Here is a 9,828-nt window from a genome sequence, read left to right as displayed (position 1 = left end):
TTTGTTCCTTTGTTTGTGATACTAGGAGTTGAATACTGGACCTCATGTTTGTAAGGCAAGCATTGTATCTACTGGGCTATACGCAACCACCAGTACTGTATATTTGAAACTCACTCTGATATTGCACATTGTCTACAGTAAGTGATATGGAAAAGTCTTTAGGCTTGTATGTAGTGCATCTTTCTCTTATTTTCAGAATGCTCTAGGCTATATCGTGGGTTAAAAGGTACGAACAGAACTCCCCTGGGTACTTGTATTTAAAAAATCTTTTGGCGGTAAACCAGTTAGTATTCCAGTTTACTGATTTATTTACCTCCCATTCTTGACTGTACAGGTCTACTTATTTAGTAAGTAGAGGATTTCTATGACAATTTTAGAAATGAAAGTTTCACTAAATAATGAATTCATAGCCTCTATAAATTTCCAGTAAATTTACCAAATGAATATCATATCATCAGTACACAATATCTTTCCCTTACATAAAGGTTAAATACTGGATGTGAACTCAATCTAATCCAAGATTTTAAATGTAAGAATAAGAGGGTTATCAAGGTTGACACCTTTAAGAAGTAAAGAGATAACTCAAAATCAGTAATTTGAGCATAAAAAACTAAATATTTTCTGATATGCATAAGCCTTGTTTATTCTTTAGATGCTATTGTAAGTCTTGAATACTTTAATTATTTGCATATAAACTGTATTTTGAAGGTTATTACTGGACAATGTTTTTTCCTTCATCAAAATTCTCAGTAAATGTGATATTTGTAAACACTAATTTCCCACAATAATCTATGCACAGATAGCAAAACTGGTATATTAAACACATAAGCATTAATGACAAATATGAGAACTTTATTGCTTTTTTGATAAGTACCTAGTAAAACTAACTCATGCTGCTGTTTTGAAGTCTAATGATAATTATTTTTATTTGATCACACATATGTTATTTCCCAAACAGAAACAGAAAATTTAATTATATATATATAGTACTTAAATTAGCTGCTAATATTCATGGTTTGAAATCTTAAGATATATCTTAGATTACTTATTAATTACTTATTCTATATATTTTTGATGTACATTTCTTTATGTATAAATACAAATAACGAGAATTCAATGCCTTGTAAAAGTAAACTGAAATATTAACAAATAAATTACAATAATGTTACTTTCTAGAACTCATTTTGTCTTTTAAACCATATCTACTCTACCTTTTGTTCCCAAACACTAAGACAAGTCACATTTCTGATTAATACTTTTGGAATAATACTTATAATTAGAATAAAGTATGTTAATTTTTTTCTTTGTAGCTACATACTTGAAGTCCTAGAAATGAACCTTCTTTCCAAGACTAATTGCATCTTAGATATTTTATTTTTAGTTAATACATTATCACTAGTCACAATTTAGATGTACTTTTAATATTCTTTAAGAGCTTTTAATATTTGCTTGTTTTTTATCTTTTTACTTTAAATTTTAAAAAGAAGTATGTAAAAACAGAAGACTTTCTTGTTATAGTATGTATCAGTTTAATGCAATTAGAATTTAGGCATTATTTTGTAGTAAGTACTGTTAGGAGGTCAAACCATATGAAGGAAATAAGGTGAAAATTCACTGGCATGATATTTTCAAAATAAATTTTCCACAGAACTCAATGATGGATCAATGTCAAAAAACTTATAAAATCTTTGGTGTAATAAAAATAATATTAGATTTGCTGTTTTATTAGAGTCAATAAAATCATTATATGAAGCTGACATTCTTAAAAGTTTAATAAATATAGGCAAAACTGTTGTTTGTAAAAGTATTCAAAGACATGAATTTTTCATAGCTTACCCCTAAGATATCCAATTTCAGGTAAAAGTTTAGAAAATAAAGGGTAATTTCACTTTTCATTTAAACTGTGTTCATATTTCATACTTGAAGTGTTTTTTCACTTAATTTCATCGATAAGATTAACTATCTTTAAGTGGTGATCTTGTTGATCATACAACTATTATAAAATATTGGGTAAATGGGGAGACATACTTCAAATGGTACAAACGTTGCCACTGAGATGAATAGAGTTATTCACTGGATGATAACTTGGCTATATGGCCCATAATACAAATTGTTCCATTGTTTAAGTCTGTCAGGCATTCTGCTGTTCTTCATGTTCATGGTTAGAGTCCAATATAAGTAAGTTTCACGAATGAAATACTGTTTGATTTGTAGTATCCACCCAAACAATTGGAACCTGACCAACTTTTATGCAGCCTTGATGCCCAACAATGGAAGGACAGCCTGTTGAGATTACATGTCTTCTTGCTTGTTTCTGCAGAAAAAATATCCCACTAAAAAATCTACTGCCTTACCCAGAGGTGGTGGCACATGCCTATAATCTCAGCACTCAGGAAGCAGAAGCAAATGAATCTCTCTGAGTTCAAGATCCCTACAAGAAGTTATTCATTTGTGCATCTAGTAATAAGATAAATAAAGTTTGTGTTAGTGTTTGCTCTTGGTTCTATAAGAGAAGTCGCCTCAATCTACAAGAAGATATAGAGCAAAAGGAAAAGTTGTTATATATTGTCCTCTACATAGCATTTGACCCAGAAAGTTATATATAGGATGTGGTAATAAAGAGGCAAAGCTTAAGATAATTTTACTAGCCACAGTTTAGTTTTACTTATAATTAGGAACATGAATTATACTTTTATGTATTTTAGTAATTTAAGGATATAATTCACTTGCAGAATGCATACATTCTATGATGCATACAGGAGACAGAAAGAGTATTATGTTGATTCATTTATGTCAACTTAACACACATACACTGGAGTTATTTTCAAAGAGGGAGCAAACTTGTGATACATTATTTTTTTATTTTAGTTTTAAAACAATATGATTTTACATACCAATCCCAATTCCCTCTCTGTCCCATTCCCCATCTTTTCCCCACTCTACCTCTAATCTACTCCTCAGAGAGGGTGAGGCCTCCCATCAGAGTCAACAAAGTATGTCACATCCTTTGAGGCAGGGCTAAGGCCGTTCCCCCTGTATCTAAGCTTATCAAGGTTTCTCTCCATAGAGGATGGGCTCCAAAGAGCAAGTTCATTCTCTAGGGATAAATACTGGTTCCATTGCTAGTGACTCCACAAACTGTCCAAGTCACAGAACTGTCATCCACATTCTAAGAACCTAGTTCAGTCTTATGCAGGTTCCCTAGCTGTCAGTAAGGAGTCAATGAGCTCCCACTAGCTATGGTCAGCTATTTCTGTGGGTTTCCCCATCATGATCTTGGACCATTTGTTCTTCCATTTCTATGGTTGAACTCCAGGAGTTCAGCCCAGTGCTTAGCTGTGGATCTCTGTGTCTGCTTCCATAGGTATTGGATGAAAGTACTATGATGACAATTGAGGTAGTCATCAATCTTATTACAGGGGAAGGACATTTTAGGTATCATCTCTACTACTGCTTAGAATCTTATCTGGAATCATCCTTGTGGATTCCTGGGAATTTTCCTAGTGTCTGGTTTCTCATTAACCCTATAATGGCTCCCTCTTTCAAGGTAGCTCTTTTATTGTTCTCCCTCTCTGTTCTTCATCCAACTCAAACTTTCTGATACTTCCTGTTTTTCTCCCCACTCCCCAACTACTCTCCCCTGTCCCCCAGGCTGCCACTTTACTAAAGTGACCTTGTCTACTCCCTCTTCCCTGGGAGATCCATGCATGTCTCTCTTAGGGTCCTTCTTGTTTCCTGTCTTCTCTCTGGTTGTGGACTGTAGGCTGGTATCCTTTGATTTATGTCTACTATCCATTTATGAGTGAGTATATTCCGTGTTTGTCTTCATGTGTCTGAATTACCTCACTCAGGATGGCTTATTTCTAGTTCCATCCATTTGAAACAAATTTCAATGTCATTGTTTTTAACTATGAAGTAATACTCAGTGCATAAATATATTATATTTTCCTTATCTTTATCTTGTTTCTTAGATCCATTTGATTAGAAAATGTTTTCCCAACCATTTACTATGAAGTAATATCTTTCTTTTTAAGTTGTGCTGTGTTTCTTGTATGCAGCAAAAGAATGGATTCTGTTTTTGCATTAATTCTCTTAACCGGTGTCTTTTTATAGGTAAATTGAGACTAGTGATATTAAGAAATATTAACGACCACTGATTGTTAGTACTGGTGGTACTGTGTGAGTGTTTTTCTCCTTTGAATTTTTTTTTCTGGTGGGAGGTTTTCTACTGCCTGTATTTTTGTGGGTAGCTAGTTTCCTTGGGCTGGAGTTTTCTTTCTAGTACTTTCTGTAGGACTATATTTGTGGATAGGTATTGTTTAAAACTGGCTTGGACATGGAATACCTTGTTTTCTCTATCTAAGGTAATTGAAAACTTGGTTGGGTGTATTTATCTGGGCTGGCATCTGTAGTCTCTTCGTGTCTGCAGAACATCTATCCAGGACTATCTGGCTTTCAGATTTTCCATTGAGAAGTCAGGTGTAATTGTGATAGGTCTTTCATTATATGTTATGTAGGCTTTTTCCTTTCCAACTCTTAATATTCTTTCTTTATTCTGTATGCTTAGTATTTTGATTATTATGTGACAAGGGGACTTTCTTTGATCCAGTCTATTTGGTGTTCTGTAAGTTTCTTGTACTTTCATAGACATATTTTTCTTTAGGTTAGGAAAGTTTTTTTCTATGATTTAGTTTACTATATTTTCTGTGCCTTTAAGGAAGTCTTCTTCTATCATTATTAATCTTAGGTTTGGTCTTTTCATGATGTCCCAGATTTCATAGATATTTTATGTTAAGAGTTTTGTGTATTTAACATTTTCTTTGAGTGATAAATCTGTTTCCTCTATTGTATCTTAAACACCTGAGATTCTCTCTTCCATCTCTTATGTCATGTTGGTTATGCTTGCATCTGTAATTCTTGATCATTTACCCAGTTTCCATTTCCAGAATTCTCTCAGTTTGTGTTTTTTTTATTGCCTCTATTTCAGTTTTCAATTCTTGAATGATTTCCTTCACCTGTTTAATTGTTTTTACTTGGCTTTCTTTGTTTTCTTTAAAGGATTTGTTTATTTCTTCCAATTTTTTATCTTTTCCTCCATATATTTAATGGATTTTTTATTTCTTCTTTAAGGGCCTGTATCAACTTCATAAAGTTATTTCCAGGTAATTTTCTTCTGCTTCATCTGTGTTGGGATGCTCAAGTTTTGCAGGTGTAGAACCACTAGTGTCTGGTGATTCTATATTGTTCTTTATGCTGTATGTAATATGTTCTTACATTGTCATCTGCCCCTCTCTTCCTCCAGTAGGTGCAGTTGGGTCCTGTACTTCAGGGAGTCCGTCTTCCTCCAATTGGTGGAGGTGGGGCCTGTGGATTAGGTGGTCACTTTTCCTCCAGGTGCAGGGAAGTTCATGTCTCTGGTGAATGCTGTTATGGCTCTGAATCTCCTCCAGGTATGGGGGGGGGCAAGGGTCAGGTGGTGGCAGATGCCTTAGTGGATGTTTGGGAATGTGAAGTGGCTTCTCCCAGGTCTTTCCGGCTTTGCTGAGTGAGGTTAGGCACAGGATATGCCTCAGGGTGCTAGGGCCTAAAAGTAGAGACTTCTAGCTAGGGACCCAGACACTCACCTCTACAGGTACATTCAGATTCAAGACTCTGGTGGGAATAGATGTCATAGAGGATGGTTGGGAGTCGGAGGAGTCTGCTGTCAACTCCCCGGGGCTTTGTTGTGAAGGAGTGCAGCATAGGATGCCATGTCGGGTCTAGAGCATACAGTGTAGGTCTCTCTAGCTGGAAACCAGTCAGACACTTTCCGAGTGTAGGTGGTATCAATACTCTGGTGGTCTCTGATACTGTAGGGAGTTGGTTGGGGTTTGAGGAGGTTCTTCCTTGTTCTTTGGGGCTCAAGTTGGTAGGGGTGAGGTACAAGATGTGTCTCTGTGTACTATGGCCTAGAATGTAGGGCTCTCCAGTCAGGAACCTAGATGCTCACCACTCCAGATGGGGGCAGGACCAAGGCTCTGGTGGGTGGAGATACCTTGGGGTTCATTAGGGGGGCATGGAGTGGCTACTCCCAGGTCTCTGGGGCTTTACTGAGTAGGGGTGGGGCATGGGATGTACCCTCAGGGACTAGGGCCTAGAAAGTAAGGCCCTCTAGCTAGGGAGCCAGATATTCGCTGCTCCAGGTGGCAGCGAAGTTAAGGTTCTGGTCCTGGTTCTCACAGGTTTCCTAGGGATGGTTGGGTGTAACATGAGGGACCGGGCTTGTTGGGGTTTCTGTCCCACACAGTACCCCACAGCCTACAAGCCCCAATAAAAATCACACAAAGGACTCCATAAGATTATAAAGCTGATTGGCCCATTAGCTCAGGCTTCTTGTTAACTCTTATAGCTTATATTAACCCATTATTCTTATCTATATTAGCCACATGGCTCAGTACCTTTCTCAGCTGGGCAAGTTACATGCTGCCTCTTTGGTAGTCTGTGCAGGAATGGTGGAGGGAGCTTCTCCTCTCTAGCCTTCTCCTATTCTCATTGGTTGACCCGCCTATACTTCCTGTCTGGTTGACCCGCCTATACTTCCTGCCTGGCCAATCAGCGTTTTATTAAAATACATGATTGACAGAATATAGACAATTATCCCGTACCAGTTGGGGGTGTGGGGAGATTAGTCCCAGGTCTCTGGGTCTTCCCAGGCTAAGGATGGGGAATGGGAAATACATCATCTTGATTGATGGTCAATGTGGAGGTGTTCAGCTGTCTGTGAGAAGAGCTACCACTGAGTTTATAGGTTTTGGTGCTATAAAGAAAGCATGTTGAGCAAATCAGTAAGGAACATTTATATATGACCTCTGCTTCAGTTCCTGATTTCAAGATCCTGCTGTTAGAAATATTTCCTAATGCGAGCTCCCCACCTAAGCAAAATTCCCAATCAAGCTAAATCTAAACAAGCCAAATTAAGATATATCCAGGTTTAATGGAAGTTCTGCACTCTTGAGTGGCCCCAGAGGGAAACCAGGAAGCCGCAGGAATGCGACCACCACCAGGAGGAAGGAAAAGGGACAATGTATTCCTCTTTTGGGAGATCACTTAAATACCCTGGGAGGAAGTAGTCCTGACCCCACTGCCAAGGAGGGGTCATAACCTGGCCTGGTGGAATTTGGAGTCCAGACTAGGCCTGGGGGCTGGGATAGATGTGGGTGCTGGGGCCTACACTCCTAACTTGACACCTGCCCCAAGTTCCCTGGAAGAGAGACTTAGATATGGAAGTGTAAGAAAAATAAACCTTTTTTTTTGCCCAGATTTCTGTTGATAATGGTGTTTTATCACAGAAAGAGACTCTAACTATGAAAGAGGCGACTAGCCTTTCCCCTCTGAAGTTATTTTTTGTTATTCCAGCATCTTCAGGGTATCTGTGCTGCAATCAGGAGTTATGAATATTTTTGTAACAATTTTAAAATTTTAAAACTTGTAGTAACATGAGTTTTAGAAGACAAACTGTAGGAACATTTTTTTTTTCCATGAAGTGGAATTTTAGATTCAGTGGGACACTAGGTCAAACAGAACACATATTAATATTTTTGTAAGAAGGGAAGTACAACATAAACCTTCCTTAAACCAAAATACTTTGGGTCTTTACTTAAGAACTTTAAGTTAAATTTGAGCATGCTTTGGGACTACTGTGAATTCAATAGCAAATCAGTTGTATTTTAAAATCATAAAAAGTGCAAAATGACTAAATAAAATTAATTCCTACCAGAGAATTGCAATAATAATTGAACACAACTGAATAGACATGAATATAGATTTGTTTAAATAACTGTATGTCTGATAATTCCCAAGATGTCCAATTTATTTAGGTAGAAAAGTATGTTTTGGAAGCAAAGTTTCAAAAGTGTGGTGAGGGTGGGAAAGGAAAAAAAAACTTAATTTAGCTAGACAGATGGTAAAAGACATTTCATAAAATAATGAACAAGGAGTTTATTTTTAAAATAAAAACAATATTTCTTTGACAGGATTAGAAAACAATGATGTATGCTGTATTTTGTACTTTAAATCAGCAGGACCAAATTATTCAGATTCACTTACCACATAAAAATTACACTTCAAACCAACATCTCATGAAAATCATGGAAGTCCAATACTAAGGCTGAGTTCCTATTAAATTAACTTCTCTTAAAAAATCTCCTATAAACATAGTACTATTAGGTCCAGTGAGCTGAGCATCACAATCCTCACATACCTGTTTCCTCAGGAAGCCCTATCCCTCGGTAACTGTCTTCCAGTCCTGATATTCATGGGAACCCCAGCAAGCAATAAACAAAATTGTAGAGGCTTGTATGAACCAGTCAACCAGGGACTGATTTCTCACTTACAGCCTTTTCTCAAGGAGGAATGGATTGTTATCTTACCCAGTTTCTCTGTCTCTATATCACTCAGACTAGTCTAATCTGCACAGTGAGTCCCACACTATTCAAACCAGGCTGTAAGGGGCTCTTGGATTTCTTCTTTTAATGTCTTCAGCAACTCAAGGAGGTCAGATTCAAAATAGTTCTTGATTATCCTAATTTCCTGAATAAGTTTTTAATTTCTGTCCTGGTGTATATGCTGAATCAAGCATTGTGTTCTTTCTCCATACTAAAAGCAGGACCTATAAATTCTGATTCCTCTCTTCCTGCTTACTGTCCAACTATTTTTATGAATTCAAGTTTTTATTTTTGTTTCAGAAAGAACACTTCAGTACAGACTATTTTGCACTCACTTTTCTTAATTGACTCACCAACTTGGTAAAAGAAGCTATCACTTCCTGATCTTCTTCATTTTCTATAAAATGTAGATAATACTCACATGTAATTTTTTCCATTGTAATTTATTCTTTTACATGGGAAAGACCTTTTGGGTAGATAAATGAGCCTCAGTTCCATATTTTATTGCCCACAGCAAAGACTACAAAGATGCTGCTATTGTTTTGTAGTGACGAGCTGTGGGCAGGCCTGCTTATCATCCTGCCCAGCTCCCGCACGGCTAGCTTAGCCCCAGAAATAATAACACATAAGTTGTATTCATTTAAATACTGCCTGGCCCATTATCTCTAGAGAGTTAGTTACTGGCTAACTCTCACATCTTGATTAACCCATTTCTAATAATCTTGTGGTAGCACCACGAGGTAGTGGCTTACCGGAAAAGATTCAGCATGTCAGACCTGGTGGCTGACTCCATGGTGTCTGCCTCATAGCCCTCTTCCCAGCATTCTATTCTGTTTACTCCGCCTACCTAATTTTCTGTCCTATCAAAGGGCCAAGGCAGTCTCTTTATTGACCAATGAAAATAACACAATAGACAGATAACCCTCCTCCATCATTTCCCCTTTTTCTGTTTAAACAAAAAAGAAAGGCTTTCATTTTAACATAGTAAAATTACACATAACAAAACAGTTATCAAGCAAGAATTACAGTCACAATATTTATAACTATATCTTTATCATAATAATGGAAAACTATAACTACGACTATCGATTCTTTAACTCCATCAAAGACTCCAGAAGAATATATTACCTAAGTAAACAAGAAGTAAGCAACTTCCAAAACTCTAGAAATGACAGAGACATCTCGCTGCCTGGACAGTAACCCAAAGTTCCTCTGTATCGTTGGGGCACCCATCTTCAGCCTTCAGGCCCATAATATCCAGAGACATTTTCATGAAGCAGGAAATTTCAAAGGCAATTCAGTCACTATCTGCTGTGTCCTGCAGAATGTCTCGCAGACTCTTTCATGAATCAGGAACCCCGAAAGATCATCTCACCTTTAGGCAAGTTCAGCAGTCCTCTCTCTG

Source organism: Myodes glareolus, chromosome X, assembly GCF_982192425.1.
Source record: "Myodes glareolus chromosome X, mMyoGla1.1, whole genome shotgun sequence".
Classification (NCBI taxonomy): Eukaryota; Metazoa; Chordata; class Mammalia; order Rodentia; family Cricetidae; genus Myodes; species Myodes glareolus.
This window is presented reverse-complemented; position numbering follows the sequence as displayed.